General features: G+C 31.9%; 1 protein-coding gene and 1 long non-coding RNA gene across 2 annotated transcripts in view; one reads left to right on the forward strand and one right to left on the reverse strand.

The window, feature by feature from the left end:
- The window catches only part of LOC120416870 (mucin-3A), a 200,331-nt gene that overhangs the window by 31,408 nt on the left and 148,000 nt on the right, over nt 1-20,923 (reverse strand). The gene's annotated exons all lie outside the window — the stretch shown is intronic.
- On the forward strand, nt 14,750-20,713 carry LOC128092728 (uncharacterized). The gene is made up of 2 exons (XR_008211959.1): nt 14,750-14,988; nt 19,908-20,713. It is a non-coding gene; the product is annotated as an uncharacterized LOC128092728 (long non-coding RNA).

The following is a 20,923-nucleotide window of genomic DNA, read 5'->3' on the forward strand; positions in this document are numbered from 1 at the left end:
AGGGCTGGTGCCCTTGGCGGTCGCCAACTGCGACAACCCCTAGGTACGGCGCTGGGTATGAATAATGAGTCAAATTGATAGAACACTGAAAGGTCCGCCCTTATTCTATCTATTTTGGATAACATTACCCTCTAAATGTGAGGAAGGCACCAACCACCTAAGGGTGGATTAAGTTTTTGTTAATATTTCAGGTATTAACAATAAACAAAAAATAATCACACCGTTTTGAATAACACCAAATTAAAATTTCTAAAAGATTTGTTATGACCATTAACAAATCAATATATCACCAAAATTTTCTCCCCAAAGCCTTACTTTTAAAACACCGTTCGCAATCCCACCACAACATACCTCACATTACCAAACTTTCAACCGGCTCTACCGGCCTCCACAAGGAAAAAATCCCAACGGAACAGTTCCGGTCAATTCCGGTCGATCCACGTGTGTGTGTATGTGCGAGCCAATTCACATAAACTCTGCCCGATGCCTTCAACATCGAAAGCGCCACCTTTGCCACCTCTGATTGCATCATTATATTCAATAAAGCATTTCACCAGTGTTGAATTTTATAATGGTTCTTCAGGGAATGATCTATCACACGGAACGACGACGGCAGGCCACACTCTTGGTCCGTAAATTTAGTCGGTTTTTCGACTGTCAGTTTAGTTTGTCCCGGGACTGAGCTTTTGCGCCATTCATCGGGGAAAGGTGAATAGATGAGGTTCGTTTTTTTCCCTCATGCGTCGAAAAAGGGAAAAGGTCTAAAGTGCTTTATTGATTTTGGGAAGGGTTTTTTTTTTGTGCGCTGCAAGTCACAACACACCGAAATCGGTTGAGAGTGGGTTTTGCACGAAAGAACTAGCCAAAATAGTGAACTTTTGCGATGCAAACAAGACTTGACCTGAGGCCAAGTGAAAAGCATGGATCGATTCATCTCAAAGTGATGATGGGTTTTTCTATGGATTTTCAATAATATTTCTTTTGATCCAGAAAATAAGAGTTCTGTGACGTCCTTGCACAAAACGGCGTCCTTAACTCATTGAACTCAAAACGCAAACATTTTCCCCAGTAACTCCTGCAAGAAAAGCAAACAAAGCTCGAGCAAATCTGCCAGGCTCTACTTGGCCCCCGCAAAACCAGCAAAGCTTTCGGTCAGGCCAGAATCGGCCATCGTCATCATCACCATCACCGTCCGCAAAAGATAGACAAGTTAGAGAACCTAATGCGGTTATCGAATCTTCGAAAGGTAAATCCTGCCGGCGTGATCTAACGGCTAAATTGATTGATGTGCCCGTCAATACCTGCGTGCGTGTGGGTGTGAATCAAGTCCAGAAACCCTTCAGCTTAGGGCCTAGCTCGGGCTGTCGATTCCGACGAAACCAAACCGCACGAAACGGACAATCACACCTTCATTGAAGGTTCTTCGGGCATCCGTTGCGTTGGACGGGATTGAGCCTGATGACCACAGAGAGCCTCACTGCTGGAAGAGGGTCCCGGGGGTTGTGCCCTCGATGGTGGTCAAAGTAAGATTAATCTGATTGGAGGGCGTTGTGGTGACTCAATAGCACAGCACTTGAGAGGTGCGATTTGCTAGGGATTGAATGGCGGATAAATTTGGAGTTTTCCTAGAAAACCATTTGAGTTGATATTTTTAAAAAAGATTGTAATAGATCGTGGGCCAATCAAATATTTTTTTTTAATTAGCATTAGATTAACATTAGATTTTCTTAGAAAATAAATGCACCGATATTGCTCTTAAAAATTCAACATTCAAGAATTTTATTTCCGAAACAATATGTTTAAAAAGGTAAAATATCAGCATCTAAATTTTAAAATTTCAAATAAACAAAGTTATGTTAAACCTTTTAACAGCTTGTGAAGGTTATGTAAGTTTTCAAGGAAAATTGATCATCAATTAGATGATCTGTACTTAGTTCAATTTGTCTAATATCTTAACCAAGGCAGGGCCTCGTGGCGCGGTGGTCAGCGGCTTCGGCTGCCGATCCCTAAGTTGTTATGTGGCGCGGGTTCAAATTATCCTCCTGGCCTTCTATCGGATGGGGAAGTAAAACGTCGGTCCATTTGCGTTAAAGAGGTTTTGGGTGACTCATCACACATAACCTTCGGACGCCTAGAAATGAGCAGAAACTTGCAACAGAGACCACAAAAGACCCGGGGGTCGTTAAAGTGGATTGCTTTGCTTTTTTTTTTTGCTTAACCAAAATTAAACATCCTACAAGACCACATTGTTAAACAATGCAACGGCTTCGAGATATAGCAAATGAATGGTAAGAATAATCAGACCCAAGTTTTGCCATTGAGGCGGTCCTAGTTTTGCTAGGGTGGTCCCAAAGCTAAAGATTTTCGAAGATTTCCACAAAAAGAGCTTGCATGCTCTTTCATTTAAAAAAGGTGATAAGTCGGATCCAAAAAAATGGTATTAAAAATTGAGCCTTTAGAAAACATTGTAAGAAACTTTAACAATTCCATTTTAATGGTGTCTACTCCAATAGGCCAATGTTTAAAATTTTTATTCTAGTGAAATTGCAATCACTTGTCCCATGACTGCATTCAAATGATTGCTTTATCCACAATTGTGAGGTTAAAAAAAGCAAGAAAGAGATAGGACAAGAGAGAAAGAGAAAGATCATGTGCCATCCTGTGGTCCGACCATTTTTTGGGTCAACTTCATGTCTATCAACCGCAACCAAATGACGATCATGACTGGCGCTGGCAGTGAACATTCAACGATCGGGTCGATGATGATAGCTGATTCCCAAGCGCTGTCAAATCTCAGCGATTTCTTTCCGGGGCCGATCGAATCAAATTCAAATTATTACTGCATTAAACCTCTACAGCCAATTTTTTCGATTTTTTATATTTTTCCCGTTGAGCAACTTCTGTTTTTTTTTTTTTGAAATTAAATATGTATTTATTGAACTTTCTTATAATAATTACATTTCATTTACATTCTAAGTGGTATGGTTAAATGCTCTTCATCTTTTTTGTATTTTTCGTTTTATTATTAACTGTTCACATTCATTTATTTGCTTCAAATTGTTTTACATTTTTGCATTGAATCGAATACATTTGGGTAAAAAAGAAAAAATCACTTTAACAACTAATCCTAACTTAAAACTAAAAAATGTAAATTCATTGAAATATTCAAAATCATTAGAACGAGTAAACTACGAACTGTATTTTAAGATAAATCCTCCAAGCGTTCTTACTTGTTCCACACGAGTTTTGCAACCACGCAGTGTGTTTGTCATCTCGATGAAAATGTTCAGAAGTTCTTGTGGTGAAAACAGGTCTCTACTGCCTTCATCCGTGGATGCTGGTTGGTTTTCCCTCGGTTGCTGACTGAATCCAGGAGGTGTTGTATTCTCTGCAACTCTTTGCCGCTGATTCAACGGCAATGGCTGCAGACTTGGAACCACTCGAACAGATTCCGCTCCAGGTGACGCCAAAGCAGGAAAATCCACGTCCGTGTATGCTGGTGGTGTTTTGCGACGATTTGGTTGGTGCCTCGTCGTCGCTTGCTGCCGAATTTTTACAAACTCAGCTCGTTTTGGGCAGCTTCGATTCTTGGTCGAATGGTCGCCACCGCAATTGAAGCATTTGGCTTCGATGTTCTCGTTGATTGTTTCGCAAACTGCAAACAGTTCGAACATTGTGTCACGTCACGGTGCACTGGACGATAACGTTCCCAAGACACGATGATGTTGAAAATTGCCCGAACTGCTTTCAGCTCAGACGGCGTTGTCGATCCTTTCTCGAGATGAACCAGGTACAGTTGATCACGATACTTGATGTCCTTGTTGTGTCTCGTCATCTTGAAGACTTCGATTACGTTCAGCTTAAGAGTTTTGAGCTCTTCTTTCAGCACACTCACATCCATGTCGTACAGGCCACGGAGGACCTGTTTCATGGGGCGTTTATCTGGGTCGTCATGGCTGTAGTATTCAATCTTTGTGTTGTTCAGGAAATCCCGAACGTAGTTGTAATCCTTTCTGGTAGGCAGCAGAATTTTGAGTCCATCAGCACACAAGCGAATGGAAGCTCGTAAAGCACCAGATTTGATAAACCCGGTCAGCCACTTTCGCACCGAATCCGATGACGATGTTTTCACAAAAATGGGTGGCAACTTTTCCCGTCGTTCAAATTCTTCCTTCTCGCTCACGTCCTCAGGGAGGGTAGCGAACTGGTTTCCAGACGAATTTTGAGCGTCCTTGCTCAAACTGCCTGGCTTTGCAGGTAGTGCTTCGGCAATCTGCCGATCCTGCAGGTGAGGACCGCCTCTTTTTCTTGCCGTGAGGCATTTTTGCACTTTTTAAGCACTTGTTTGGTGTTGGAGGGACGCACGTCTGACTCGCCTGAGCAACTACTGTATTATTTTACTACTTCTTTATTCTCTTGATATGTTATTGATTCTAAATATGTTGATGCATTGTAAAAATAAAAGTAAAAAAAAACTGAAAAACAAACATGATAGATCGATTGTAAACTTTTCAGAACACATTGCAAAATGTTTATTTAGAAATGATTAACAAATAAAGGCTTTGTAATCTTTTTATACATTTTGAATTTTGACCTAAACATATATTACCATGAATTCATTGATTTTTAACAAATTGTTGACAGTAGCATAACTGTTATAATTTATGAAGCATTTTGTAATACCGTAAACCGTGGTGTAAATTATTGTGAAATGGTGAATTAATGTGGGTACTTATTCTACGTTCTACGAAATTGAAAATCAGTTTATTTTTTCTTTTCTTCTTTTTCAAATAGGAGAATAATTTTAATATATTTTTGGGAACTTTCCAAATTGTTTTTCACTCACTATTGTCAGCAGAAAGGTTCCAAAAAGTGCTTACCTGAAAAAGAAAGAGAGATGAGTTAGAGAAATATATTAGTATGAAATTTATTTATTTTAAAACTGTTTAAATTTTCAAATATCGCGAGATTTTTTTTCTCATATGAACTTGTTGTTATGCATCCATCGAAAATTTAAAGGCATCGATTATTAAGTTGCAAAGTCCACAATTGGGTCCTAAAATGAAGCTTAGATTGCTGATATTATTGATTACAGCGATAAAGCTTATTTTTCTGAGTACAATGACCCTTTGTACGACCACAAAGAGTTTAAAATGGATTTTCAAATCAATTTTGAAAAATTAACCTCGCGGTCCTTCTTGACAGAAAAGCTCCTACTTGACAGCTCGTTCCAAGGGGACCATAGTTGATCCATCGAAAAAATGTTGTCTTGTCAAAAAAAAAATTGCGTTAAAATGAAAAAAAGTGATTAGAAATGGTTTTTAATCGTATTTTTTACCGTTGTACATAAAAATTTTCATAGGGCTTTAGTACCCAATTACAAGGGTGCCTTTAATATGGTAGAATGTTTGAAATCCTCACTCAACAAGCCGTTGCCAGACAAATTCCAAGCATACTTTTTAACCATTGACACTCGATCACGATATTTGCATAGAAAAATTGACAAAATATGTCTGGGAAAATATTTCGATTAGAAATTTAATGCTTTACAACTCTGTCGAAGGATGAAAATTGGTACGACCTAATCTTTAACAGTTTTGAACGATTTGAAAAATCTTGCGCTAGAGACAACCAAGACCAAGTTTTTGTGCGAATGATTTGATTTTGAATATTGAACCCTGAATTCCCGTGCTTGAGAAACTCTCGAACTTGGGAGTTTAGGTGTTAAAGAAAACAAATGCATGATTTTAATAAATACGCTATTTTTCCATGGAAAATATTATGAATGTTTTTTTCTTTTTTTTTTTTTTTTTCTTTCTTTTAAAGTTGATTTTTGAGGATAACTGGACGCAGTCATCTTTTCAAAGTATTTCATTTTTGAAATAATCAGATTGACAAGTTTTTAGATATTTAACGTGGCAAACACTTGATAACTTTAATAGCATCATCATCTGCAAAGTGAAAAATGCTGCACATTAAATCGCCCACACGCAACCGTAAGTGCAGAGCACTAAGGGTGATAAGTTTAGTCTGACCTCAAAAGCAGAACCATATTGTTGATAGTGTTGTTGTCGTTGCAGCTACCTCGTGTTGCTTGCCACGCCAGACTTTTTTCCTTTGTAGCATGATTTCTTTTCACAACCGTGTCCTCCATATCACAAAACGTGATACATTTAAGATGAAAAGCTTCATCGTCGTCCCATTCATCTTTTGTCCGCTTGCCAAGCGAGTTGCTCTAATTTTCCACCGCTCACAAACACAACACTCGAGGGTGGAGGTGGCTGCAATTTTTCCCACGCCACCCCATCCGTCCCCAACCCGCCACTTTCACTTTGTCGCACGAAAGTGTCTGTGCTGATATGATGGTCTCAATTATTATCTCAAATATCCCGCCACCAAGCGAGACCCCCGAGACGTACAGCAGACACATTTCCCAAGTCTGATGGAGGGTGTCACTATGATAACTTGCATCCCAACCGTTGCAGCCGCACGTCATCAGCCAACATCAGCCAGCCAGAGCCAAAACAACAACCGTCGCCCATCATGACGAAGAAGGGTTGCGGATCGACTCAAGTTCGAGTTCTGCTGCAGCAGACTTTGTGTTGTGTCTGTGTGTCTACTTTATCTTCATCGAGCATAATTTCCATGCTTTGAAGCATGGCTGTGTTTCTCTCGTAAAGTGCGATCATTGCAGCATAAACATTACGACCGATGAGGACCGGCTAATGATTATGACGAATGCAATTATGATTATCTGTAGAGCTGTGTGATGAGACTTTAAGGACTATGGGTGTTGGTAGTAATGCGATTCGTGTTATTTATTAAGTGATACTACAAGAGATACTATTCCATTACCATTTTTTTAACAATTATCGGTTATAAATTTTCAAAATTTAGCTGTCTTGTTGGTTGTGCATTATTGGCTAAATTGATTAAGTTTTCTACTCTCAATGTTTTGAAAAAAGTCCAGAGTTGTATTGTTAATTTGATTGTGGTTAACCGCGGTAAATTTCCTTGAAATTATTCGTTGGCGTCGAACAGGCCCGTAGCTAGGGGGTTGGGCTTTGCCCCCGAAATTTTTGGAAGACATATGGGAGAGAGATGACCGAGCCACGTAGCCTAGTGGTAACGCTCCCGCCTAGTAAGCGGTAGATCGGGGTTCAAATCCCGGCTCGGACCAACACAACTGGTGATCGTTTCTCTTCTGGTTACGATTGCTTAGTAAAGGGAAGGTAGTGTATCGTCACAAACTGGACCTTATCACGACACCCTAGGAAGGCGACCGATGGAATGTTAACATTAACCTTAACATGTTAACATTAAGTTGAGAATGAAATTGCCACTGAATCCGCTTTGTAAATGCCGGCCCCGATACTCTTCAAGAGTGTTCCCCTCAGGAACTGGGAAAGATTTACTTTACTTTATGGGAGAGAGGGAAGAAGAAGAAAAGAAGAAGAAAATTTCTTCGTCCAGCCCCCCCCCCCCCCAAATTCTGGCTACACTCCTGGCGTCGAACTGTCAAAAATGGATCGCGATAGATCGCGGTGAATACCTTTCTATCACAGTTTTTTTGTGTGATCAATGTGGTAGATGCTTTGGTGGATTTTTGACAGTTCGAATTATTTCAAGAAAATCCACCGCGGCTAACCACAATCAAATTAACAATACAACTCAGGTTCTTTGGACGCCTATGAAATATTTCAGTGAATGGTTTCACATTTTTGGTAAACTTTTTTTTATTTCATGTTTTGTTTTGGCATTGACTATAGCGTCCAAAAAAATTTAAAATGAAAGTTGATGATAGAATTCATCAAGTTTCACAGTTTTCACAATTATTTTGCGATTTTAAATCCAAATGATTGACAAGATGAAGTGTTAGGTTTCGTAGCGTCCGGGAATTTGAAGCATGACGTTATCACAAAGCATTTTGCGAATTCTACGCAACAGTTACTTGCTACGTTGCAGACTCCTTTTTCGTGAACTAATCCAATCGAAAAAAAAAATGTTACAATGATATGAGACAAGAAAACTAGAGTCGACTCTCTGATTGTCGATCTTCTCGATATCAATATTGCTCCATCTACCGATGAATTCTTCAGTCCCTTCAAACTGCATACTTCGATTTTCTTCATTCCTCGATATTTTCTGTTGAATGGTCCCTTGGATTTTTCTGGCTGTCAATAATTTCACTTTCTCATGGCTTGTATAGAATTTTTTCATTGAAAAACGAAGCTTTGGCATATGATTGTTTTTGTTTGCTGGAAGTTGCCATGATTCCCACCCATACCAAGGTACAACTAAACACATATTTTTTTCTTAATTTTTCATCGATGATCCAAATGCCATATGATCCCTGCGTGAATCCCGGGAATTCCCGGGACAAATTTAACGGGATTTTTCCAAAACCGTGAATTCCCGAATCCAGGGATTTTTTTACATTTTGTCTCGGTAATTCCCGGAATTGAAAAAATGGCCTGAAAATTACATTTTGATGTGGAAAAAGATGAACAGTTGAATACTTAGTAATCGATAAGAATTTTAAAACATAACTTGAGACAGGGCAGTAAAATAATCAACATTTAAAACTTGCTTTGAAGGTCTTTCGATTGCATTTCAAACGTTATGTAGCATGATATTTGGTACAATTTGTGGCAATTTATCTACCATACGGTTAACTTATTTTTATTCTTCAGATTTGAGCATCTTAAAAAAATTCCATAATATAGTTTTTTTGTGTAATTTAATTGAAAAACCAAAATCAAAGAAGGCAGCTCTGAAAATTTATGTTTCTCTCTTTACAATATCGGCTGAAGAGTCAGGAGACAAAAAAAATATATTTTAAAAACTTCAAAATTATAATGAAAAGACTGATCATCTGAAAAAAATTTGAATTTTTTTTTCACAGAAAAAATAAACTGAGCACAAATTTTAACAAACAGCCATGAAAAGGTGTTTTGAACGGTTTTCAGAATAGAAATATCGTCAGTTGAAAATAACAGGCTAATTAGATAACATTTACCACAACTCATTTTCATCGGGTGAAATTCTTTTTGAGGCTGTATCTCAGAAGCTTATTGACCGATTTACAAAGTCTCAGATAGAACATTTTATCTAATCTAATCTAATCTAATCAGACCCTAGCGCAGCCAATCTTTCGAAGGGATCCTGGAGAGTGCCTTAGGTAAGATGACTCCTAGCTCTCTTTTTGTCATTTATTGACATTTGTAGTGCGCCATTGCATCGGAATGCATTGAAACATCACAAGCGTTAAAGCGGCCAGGCCTACTGCATAAAGCCGTATCGCAGAGATGATTCGTAATTGGGTTGAGTTTGAGCACTGAGTGTTCGAACAACAACACAATTCTGAATCGACAGGGGAGGAAGAAGCGTGGGGACACACCACCATACGCACCGACATTTTTTGGCTGTATTCGTTGGGAGCACCATGCTAAGAAGGTTTGGTACTCCGGGACCCTCTGGGATGGGACATTGTATTTCCACGAATGCCCTGGACACTATTTGCCGTGGTTATAGTGCCACAACTCGCTCTCTGTAACAGTATTCCAAATTTCGGTCCAAGCTCACCAAGTCGGCATGGCCTAGTGGTTAGCATTTTTGCTTACCAATCCAAAGGACGGGTGATCGAACCCCGCCTAGAGTGACTTTGATTTTTCGTTCATATTCATCATTTCAAATTTCTATGTTCTTAACTTTCTCGTTGGGAGCAGATGGGAATCGAACCCAGAACCATTCGCTTACAAAGCGAACACCGTAACCAGTCAGCCACGGTCGCTCCTAAAGTCTCAGATAGGACATTTTAGGAAACTTACTCAGCCTTTCATTGTTTTTTCAGGGATGCTTTTCCTTTGAGATGAATTTTTCAAATAAAAAAAATTACGAAAAGAATTTAAAAACGTTCAAAACGTATTTTGAGAATTTAACTTTTAGTGATAAAAAGTTAAATAATAAAAACGGATTTTTTCCGTGTGCCAAATTTTTTGAGCATGAGCATGAGCATGATTGCCTGCATGAGTTGCTACGTCGTTATTGAAAGATCAGCTAAATGAATCAAAAATGTTCAGTGGGGGGAGCTAACCAACGTTCACTGTTTAACCTCTGAAGATCCCTTCTTTATTAGTCAATACCGGCGCCCTCCCAAGAAACCTGCAGTTCAACAAAAGGGAGGAATGTTAGTCCGATAATTGAAGTGGCAGACTCATAAAGCACATAGTTTTTCGCTTTATACCTGTTGACACCGCTTGAGACCGTTGAATCCAAATCATCTCCTTCAAGCATTACGGGATTGACATTTTTAATTTTTTTAGTAAGAAAAAGCTCTCAGAATATTTTAGAGGTCAGAATTTTCTTTTAAAACAATTTAATGCATTAAGAGGCAGTATTTGTAAATATTGCTCGGTTTGTTCTAGAGGTCGTATCGAGGTGCTCCGATTTGGATGAAACTTTCAGCGTTTGTTTGTCTATACATGAGATGAACTCATGTCAAATATGAGCCCTCTACGACACAGGGAAGTGGGGTAAAACGGGCTTTGAAGTTTGAGGTCCAAAAAACCTAAAAAATCTTAAAATTGCTCGCATTTCCGTAAAACTTCATCAATTCCAACTCTCTTAGATGCATTCGAAAGGTCTTTGAAGCAATTCAAAATGTGCCATATACATCCAGGATTGGTTAAACTTTTTCTCTTAGCTTTTGCAAATTACTGTCATAAATGGATTTTTTTAAAACCTTAATATCTTTTTGCAACAGCCTCCAACACCCATACTCCCATAGGTCAAAAGATAGGTAATAACATGGACTATAAGCCTTCGGTGTTAACTTTTTGGCCAATCGCAGTTTTTCTCATAGTTTTTCGATTTTTCTAGAACAAACATTTTACAACGTTATTTTGTGCCCTGTAGGCCGACATAGCGGCACTTTTTGGTATCAATTTTGTCATATTCGGAATCCTCGGACAATTTCACGTAAGTTAGAAGTATTGGAGTTGTAAATTTGATTTAAAAAATAATTAAATAAAACATTTTTGAAAAAAGAAATACATCTTATTTGCCCTGTGATCAATACGTCAAATGCTGTATCAAGTAGGCGAAAACCTGTTTTACCCCTAATCCAACAAACTGTTAAAAAATATTTTAATTCATTCTAAATGGCAATTTTAACAATCAAATTTACAACTCCAATACTTCTAACTTACGTGAAATTGTCCGAGGATTCCGAATATGACAAAATTGATACCAAAAAGTGCCGCTATGGCGGCCTACAGGGCACAAAATAACGTTGTAAAATGTTTGTTCTAGAAAAATCGAAAAACTATGAGAAAAACTGCGATTGGCCAAAAAGTTAACACCGAAGGCTTATAGTCCATGTTATTACCTATCTTTTGACCTATGGGAGTATGGGTGTTGGAGGCTGTTGCAAAAAGATATTAAGGTTTTAAAAAAATCCATTTATGACAGTAATTTGCAAAAGCTAAGAGAAAAAGTCGAACCAATCCTGGATGTCTATGGCACATTTTGAAGTGCTTCAAAAGACCTTTCAAATGCATCTAAGAGAGTTGGAATTGATGAAGTTTTACGGAAATGCGAGCAATTTTAAGATTTTTTAGGTTTTTTGGACCTCAAACTTCAAAGCCCGTTTTACCCCACTTCCCTTTGTCGTAGAGGGCTCATATTTGGCATGAGTTCATCTCATGTATAGACAAACAAACGCTGAAAGTTTCATCCAAATCGGAGCACCTTGATACGACCTGTTACTCATTGGTGAAAAACTCGCTCTTAATATCTCATTAATTAATGTCTCATATGCATTTCCATCGCTTTTGAGTTATTGATGCAGTTAGTTTTTTTTTCAAAATCTTGTGATCTTTCAAAAAAGCCTACAACATCCATTCTAGAATTCAGGAGGAAATCCAGTTTTTTTTTTTTGCGAAAACCGAAAACTTAGCACGTATCCTTATGTAAGGAACAAACTTCAAATACGTTTTACTCAGCTTGCTGTTTTTGCATTTGGGATATTTATGCGAACATGGGCAGTGCTCTTGTTTGAAAGAATTTTTGTACAAAAATATATTCTTCAAGGAATGGCAATACGCTTTGAAGTTTGGAAATAGTATTAAATTATGCTATTTATTTGAAAGTACTGCTCATAATGAAGGATGGAAACCCACCGAAAAATGCGAATTAAGTTGTTTTTATACAATAAATTTTACAAAAATATTAAACGCCTAAATCGATTATGACTCAATAACATTTTCATGCAATTTTCAATTATTTTGCCCTAAATCATCATCAATTTTTCTCCACTATACCCTCTCCCAAAAACCAATATTTGCGATGCAACTGGCGTCTCTTTCTTTGCTCAATTCTTTTCGAATTTACGCCCGAATTGAATTGCACCATCAAAATGGCCCAGACCAACGGAATACAAAATAAACTCCATACCCTGCCTTTCTTGGGCTCCCGAATAAGTGGGTAAATATACAGTAGTGTGTGCCCAAAATTGTCACCCAAGACGTTGGCTGCCAAAGGAGGAGTGTTATGATGGAAACTGTGTGAGTGTGTGTCGATCCTGGGAAACTATTTTTCACATTCCTCGCACGTGCCCGTTGGCTTCCGATTACACTCTTTTTGGGTGGCTGAAAAATCTTAACGAGATGGCAATTGGGCATTGCGGCAGATTTTTTTGGTTTGCTGTTAGGGTGGTTCTGTTTTTTATTTTTATTTAATTTTAATTACTTTTTTGTTTTGTATTTTTGAAGGTGATTTTTTCAACTTATAATGATATTTTCATTGGAAAAAAAATACTCGAGATCCTCAAAGTAACCCAACAAGTTCACTCAGTGTCACTCAAGCAGTGCCAAAGTGCTTCTTTTGATTCCCGCAAGTCTTTCAAAGGCTCGCAAAATGCAAAAAGGACACTCAACCCTTTCATCAGTCGAGGGGCTTTGCGTCATTTCCAGGGAAAGTGTACCGGGAAATATATATACATGCGAAAAGTGGCTCGCTTTTCCCACGACGCCTGCGAACGTGATGTAATCCTTTCGTTTTCATTGGAGAAGAGTTGGCTTCAATTTTCCAAAAAGGGGATCTTTTCAGCATTCAAGTGTGGCAATGCATGAATTGAAGGTGTGCAAATTAGGTACTTAAGTGGAAAGCTCGCAACTTTTGAAAAAGTTGTTCACACTTCATTCTAGCAAATTGAGAAAACTGACATTTTGTTCGAAAGTTCAAAAGTTGTTCCCCAATTAATCTCGAGCCTCTCATTAATCCACGTCGCCCATCTTGAACGGGACAAAAAGTGATTCATTATGCGAAAATCATTGCCAATTTTGCGCTTCTAATTGCCTCTCAGAGAGCTTAGCTGAAAGACGACTAAAGAAGGTCAGCAAACACTCCGGGAAAGGGTCATTTACAATGTAGAAATATGCAAGATTTCGGCCCATAAGCTGAGTCGGCAGCTTCAAATCCGTAGAAATTGTGGAAAAAGTCCACCCGAAAAAAAAAATAAGGGAGGACCCCCTTTCGCAAAGTGGATCCTTTTGATTAGGTTCGTTATCCTTTCGGTCAGCAGCAGAGCTGAGGTTGGTGGAAGGGTGAAAAATTTCATTCAGTCCTTCTGATGGAACTCTGGGACGGGTTGATGAAAATGAATCATTCATACGGCGGGACGGAGACTTTTGCAGACAGGTGAAAGAGTGGCGTGGAGGCTTAATAAAATAAGATGAATTCTGAGTAAAGGTTGTGGGAAAAAGCATAAAGGAGACGATGATGATGATGAATAGATTAAAATGGCACCAAAATGGTGGTTTAGGTCTGATTAGGGATTCAGGGTCATTATAAATGGAGGCTAAAGAGAAAATGATTTGAGTTGTATATTTCAGGGTTTTTATTCATATAGCCTGAATTGAAAAAAAACTAGTTATGTTTTGAGGAAGCTATTGTGAGAGCTGTACGAAAATTAAAGGGTTCTTTTCAACATTTTTGGGTCTGGTCTGCAATGGTAAAAATAAGGAGTTACATAATTAGAGTGTAACAAAAATGACTTTTTGGCGGGCATTCAGGGGCTGGTTCCGGTGGGTGTACTGAGCTAAAATCTAAAATACGAGCTTGATTGGACGTAACAGGAGCTGGCGCTCCGCCCTTCAATTTTAAATGGATATTACCAACAAAAATATTTTTTTCAAAATTATCTTTTTTTGAGGCATTTTGGCCACCAATGCGTTTACCAAAAACATCACTGGCGTGTAAGCCAGATCCTTGTGGATGTTTTGGTATATATGACATTGAAGTTTGAAGCATTCTAGAGCTCGGTACAGGCCTTCAAAGATTGGCATTTTTTTTAAAGAAAAATCGCCCCAACAAAAAAGATATGCGTCGCACCCCGCGACGCCATTTGAATTTGATGGGGTCATTTTTTTCGAAAAAAAAAAAATGCCAAACTTTGAAAGCTCTAGGATGCTCCAAATTTCAATGTCATATATACCAAAATATGCGTAAGGATCTAGCCTACACGCCAGTGATGTTTTTGGTAAACGCATTGGTGGCCAAACCGCCTCAATAATATACTTTTTTGAAAAAAAAAAATACGGGTAAAATCCCATTTACAATTGAAGGGCGGAGCGTCAGCTCCTGTTACGTCCAATCAAGCTCATATTTTGGATTTGGGCTCAGTACACCCACCGGAACCAGCCCCTGAATGCCCACCAAAAAGTCATTTTTGTTACATCCTAATACGTAAGTTACGGCCGGGCTCCCCTAGCCGTATTGCACCAACACTTGCAGACTTGTCATACGAAGCATTCTTTCTGAAATAATAAATCAGCCAGTCAAGTTTCATCCTTCAACCAGTGCAGTGCTGAAGTTAATCGTCCGAACCTCCCCACGGGCCGGGAAGCAGCCAACATGGCCCGCTTCCCGGGAACCCCGTACATAACTGGCGCAGTCGGTCGTCTCGGTGGATTACCGAGACTTAAGGTAAGTAATTATTAAGTTTTAGTACAATAAATTTAGGGCAAAAAGTCTGGTTCACCAGCAATTTCCTGTGTCGATATTGCGAAATCGTAGTCGACACAGGCTATAAGTGTTTAGCATAGGGCAAAATTAGATTTTGCAATAAATTTAGGACAAAAAGTCTGGTTAACCAGCAATTTCCTGTGTCGATATTGCGAAATCGTAGTCGACACAGGCTATAAGGTTTTAGTATAGGGCAAAATTAGATTTTGCCGTAAATTTAAGTGAAGAAAAAAAAACCCCCCGCGTATGAACGAAGACGATATGTGGATGATACGATGGTCAGCAGAAAATGCTTTGAAACGGTCGTCACCGCGTAGGAAAGAAGACGATATTTGAACGATACGATGGTCAGCAGAAAATGCTTTGACATGGTCGTCGCGCTGACGCGATTGCAACGAAATATCCAAAACCAAAAGAGTTCTATAAAAATTAAAAATTAAAAATTAAAAATTAAAAATTAAAAATTAAAAATTAAAAATTAAAAATTAAAAATCAAAAATTAAAAATTAAAAATTAAAAATTAAAAATTAAAAATTAAAAACTAAAAATTAAAAATTAAAAATTAAAAATTAAAAATTAAAAATTAAAAATTAAAAATTAAAAATTAAAAATTAAAAATTAAAAATTAAAAATTAAAAATTAAAAATTAAAAATTAAAAATTAAAAATTAAAAATTAAAAATTAAAAATTAAAAATTAAAAATTAAAAATTAAAAATTAAAAATTAAAAATTAAAAATTAAAAATTAAAAATTAAAAATTAAAAATTAAAAATTAAAAATTAAAAATTAAAAATTAAAAATTAAAAATTAAAAATTAAAAATTAAAAATTAAAAATTAAAAATTAAAAATTAAAAATTAAAAATTAAAAATTAAAAATTAAAAATTAAAAATTAAAAATTAAAAATTAAAAATTAAAAATTAAAAATTAAAAATTAAAAATTAAAAATTAAAATTAAAAATTAAAAATTAAAAATTAAAAATTAAAAATTAAAAATTAAAAATTAAAAATTAAAAATTAAAAATTAAAAATTAAAAATTAAAAATTAAAAATTAAAAATTAAAAATTAAAAATTAAAAATTAAAAATTAAAAAATTAAAAATTAAAAATTAAAAATTAAAAATTAAAAATTAAAAATTAAAAATTAAAAATTAAAAATTAAAAATTAAAAATTAAAAATTAAAAATTAAAAATTAAAAATTAAAAATTAAAAATTAAAAATTAAAAATTAAAAATTAAAAATTAAAAATTAAAAATTAAAAATTAAAAATTAAAAATTAAAAATTAAAAATTAAAAATTAAAAATTAAAAATTAAAAATTAAAAATTAAAAATTAAAAATTAAAAATTAAAAATTAAAAATTAAAAATTAAAAATTAAAAATTAAAAATTAAAAATTAAAAATTAAAAATTAAAAATTAAAAATTAAAAATTAAAAATTAAAAATTAAAAATTAAAAATTAAAAATTAAAAATTTAAAATTTAAAATTAAAAATTAAAAATTAAAAATTAAAAATTAAAAATTAAAAATTAAAAATTAAAAATTAAAAATTAAAAATTAAAAATTAAAAATTAAAAATTAAAAATTAAAAATTAAAAATTAAAAATTAAAAATTAAAAATTAAAAATTAAAAATTAAAAATTAAAAATTAAAAATTAAAAATTAAAAATTAAAAATTAAAAATTAAAAATTAAAAAATTAAAAATTAAAAATTAAAAATTAAAAATTAAAAATTAAAAATTAAAAATTAAAAATTAAAAATTAAAAATTAAAAATTAAAAATTAAAAATTAAAAATTAAAAATTAAAAATTAAAAATTAAAAATTAAAAATTAAAAATTAAAAATTAAAAATTAAAAATTAAAAATTAAAAATTAAAAATTAAAAATTAAAAATTAAAAATTAAAAATTAAAAATTAAAAATTAAAAATTAAAAATTAAAAATTAAAAATTAAAAATTAAAAATTAAAAATTAAAAATTAAAAATTAAAAATTAAAAATTAAAAATTAAAAAATTAAAAATTAAAAATTAAAAATTAAAAATTAAAAATTAAAAATTAAAAATTAAAAATTAAAAATTAAAAATTAAAAATTAAAAATTAAAAATTAAAAATTAAAAATTAAAAATTAAAAATTAAAAATTAAAAATTAAAAATTAAAAATTAAAAATTAAAAATTAAAAATTAAAAATTAAAAATTAAAAATTAAAAATTAAAAATTAAAAATTAAAAATTAAAAATTAAAAATTAAAAATTAAAAATTAAAAATTAAAAATTAAAAATTAAAAATTAAAAATTAAAAATTAAAAATTAAAAATTAAAAATTAAAAATTAAAAATTAAAAATTAAAAAATTAAAAATTAAAAATTAAAAATTAAAAATTAAAAATTAAAAATTAAAAATTAAAAATTAAAAATTAAAAATTAAAAATTAAAAATTAAAAATTAAAAATTAAAAATTAAAAATTAAAAATTAAAAATTAAAAATTAAAAATTAAAAATTAAAAATTAAAAATTAAAAATTAAAAATTAAAAATTAAAAATTAAAAATTAAAAATTAAAAATTAAAAATTAAAAATTAAAAATTAAAAATTAAAAATTAAAAATTAAAAATTAAAAATTAAAAATTAAAAATTAAAAATTAAAAATTAAAAATTAAAAATTAAAAATTAAAAATTAAAAATTAAAAATTAAAAATTAAAAATTTAAAATTTAAAATTTAAAATTTAAAATTTAAAATTTAAAATTTAAAATTAAAAATTAAAAATTAAAAATTAAAAATTAAAAATTAAAAATTAAAAATTAAAAATTAAAAATTAAAAATTAAAAATTAAAAATTAAAAATTAAAAATTAAAAATTAAAAATTAAAAATTAAAAATTAAAAATTAAAAATTAAAAATTAAAAATTAAAAATTAAAAATTAAAAATTAAAAATTAAAAATTAAAAATTAAAAATTAAAAATTAAAAATTAAAAATTAAAAATTAAAAATTAAAAATTAAAAATTAAAAATTAAAAATTAAAAATTAAAAATTAAAAATTAAAAATTAAAAATTAAAAATTAAAAATTAAAAATTAAAAATTAAAAATTAAAAATTAAAAATTAAAAATTAAAAATTAAAAATTAAAAATTAAAAATTAAAAATTAAAAATTAAAAATTAAAAATTAAAAATTAAAAATTAAAAATTAAAAATTAAAAATTAAAAATTAAAAATTAAAAATTAAAAATTAAAAATTAAAAATTAAAAATTAAAAAATTAAAAATTAAAAATTAAAAATTAAAAAATTAAAAATTAAAAATTAAAAATTAAAAATTAAAAATTAAAAATTAAAAATTAAAAATTAAAAATTAAAAATTAAAAATTAAAAATTAAAAATTAAAAATTAAAAATTAAAAATTAAAAATTAAAAATTAAAAATTAAAAATTAAAAATTAAAAATTAAAAATTAAAAATTAAAAATTAAAAATTAAAAATTAAAAATTAAAAATTAAAAATTAAAAATTAAAAATTAAAAATTAAAAATTAAAAATTAAAAATTAAAAATTAAAAATTAAAAATTAAAAATTAAAAATTAAAAATTAAAAATTAAAAATTAAAAATTAAAAATTAAAAATTAAAAATTAAAAATTAAAAATTAAAAATTAAAAATTAAAAATTAAAAATTAAAAATTAAAAATTAAAAATTAAAAATTAAAAATTAAAAATTAAAAATTAAATATTTAAAATTAAAAATTAAAAATTAAAAATTAAAAATTAAAAATTAAAAATTAAAAATTAAAAATTAAAAATTAAAAATTAAAAATTAAAAATTAAAAATTAAAAATTAAAAATTAAAAATTAAAAATTAAAAATTAAAAATTAAAAATTAAAAATTAAAAATTAAAAATTAAAAATTAAAAATTAAAAATTAAAAATTAAAAATTAAAAATTAAAAATTAAAAATTAAAAATTAAAAATTAAAAATTAAAAATTAAAAATTAAAAATTAAAAATTAAAAATTAAAAATTAAAAATTAAAAATTAAAAATTAAAAATTAAAAATTAATTTTTTTTAAAAAACTTTAAAAATTGAGACGTTGTGTAATTTTATTGTAATCCATTATTACATGGAAATACAAAGGGTACAAGTGAATTGTAATCGAGGATTACGTAATCTTAGATTACATTCAATATAAATATATTTTTTTTTTCATGTTTGTAATTCAGTATTACAAACTTGGAAATTTGTAATTTGAAATTACGAACTAGCTTGACAATTTTTCACCATTGTGTTTTCACATTACTTTTAAAATTCCCTAACCCAAAAAAAAAAAAAGAAAAAAAATGGACGGGCAATTGTTACAAAGCATGATGTATTTTTTTTTTCCTGAAATTAATTCTGTTTTCATCAAACTATCCGAGGTCGATTCGCACAATATTATCATATGGTCGTGTTGCTCAATTGGAGCCCAAATTTGAAGATTTTCATTGGCATTTTTGTTAAACATTTTATTTACTAAATGTAAGCTATTTACTTTACTTTCATCCGCCTTTTACTTTTACAATAAGTATCAAATACACAAAAACAGCATCATGACTACCATAACGCTGAAAGAGAAAATGCACCTTTGTTTGACGATGGAGGAGTCGTTGTATTGGCATTTTCTGTGTAACATTTTGTGTACTTGTTGTAAGTTGTCTATCTCTACTGTTATCTGTCTTTTACTTTCACTATAAACATCGAATATTAACCAATACTTTTTGATCCATAGAGAATCAGGATGATAATCACGAGCCGAAACCGAGGACTGGCAGGCAAACAGCATCGAAAAAAAAAAAAAAAAAATCAATAGCATCTTCATTCCTTCTTTTATTTGATATTTCTAACGCTTTTTACTTTTAGACTTCCACCATATTCACTCAACACCCGCTTGGTAACCACGTCTAGGGAAAGCAGCAGACGTGCAAAACAACCAGGCTAATTTCTCCCCAATGAACCTAACCAGCGTTGGAGAGGTAGTAATGGATATGAAGAATGAGTTGTAATTGTAAAATTCGTAATCATTGTGGCGTTAACGAAAAGAACAAAAAAAAAAAAAAAAGGGTTTTATGCCGTGATTGAGGAGAGAGCAGACATAGCTCAACCTCAACCCAAGTGCTTTTGTCCCTTCCAAAAGCCTTAGCCTGCAAAAATTCTGATGGATGCTACTAAGAAACTGTACACCGAATATCGCTGTTAGAATTAAGTTTGGTAGGACAAGTTAGCAAGAAATCGTTTAAATCAAACCAGAAAATTCTCATAATTCTTATGAGCCTGAGCCGCATCAACCAAATGCTAGGAATGTGATATCCTTGATACGTCAGGAATCCTTCCTGTTGCCATCCCGGGGCTCCAGACAACTAGATTTGTGAGGCCCTCGACACGTCAGGACTCCGTCTAGCCTGGAACAGTCATTGGGAATGTGATGTCCTCGATACGTCAGGCATCCGCCCTTGGACGAACTCCGCAGCAACTCGAGCACATCAGTGGAACTCAGAGAAAAAAAAAACTAAAACAGTTTTTTAAAGTCGAATCGAGACGATTCGAGTCTAACGATGGGGTAGTTACGGCCGGGCTCCCCTAGCCGTATTGCACCAACACTTGCAGACTTGTCATACGAAGCATTCTTTCTGAAATAATAAATCAGCCAGTCAAGTTTCATCCTTCAACCAGTGCAGTGCTGAAGTTAATCGTCCGAACCTCCCCACGGGCCGGGAAGCAGCCAACATGGCCCGCTTCCCGGGAACCCCGTACATAACTCGTATACATACATCGGCAAAAATGTCAAAGGTTGGTGTGAGCACACACTAAAACTTATTGTAAGTATATTTTCAGGGCATTAATTTTATTATATTTAAGTTTTTAATTTTTCATATTAA

The sequence above is a fragment of the Culex pipiens genome, chromosome 2, assembly GCF_016801865.2.
Source record: "Culex pipiens pallens isolate TS chromosome 2, TS_CPP_V2, whole genome shotgun sequence".
Classification (NCBI taxonomy): Eukaryota; Metazoa; Arthropoda; class Insecta; order Diptera; family Culicidae; genus Culex; species Culex pipiens.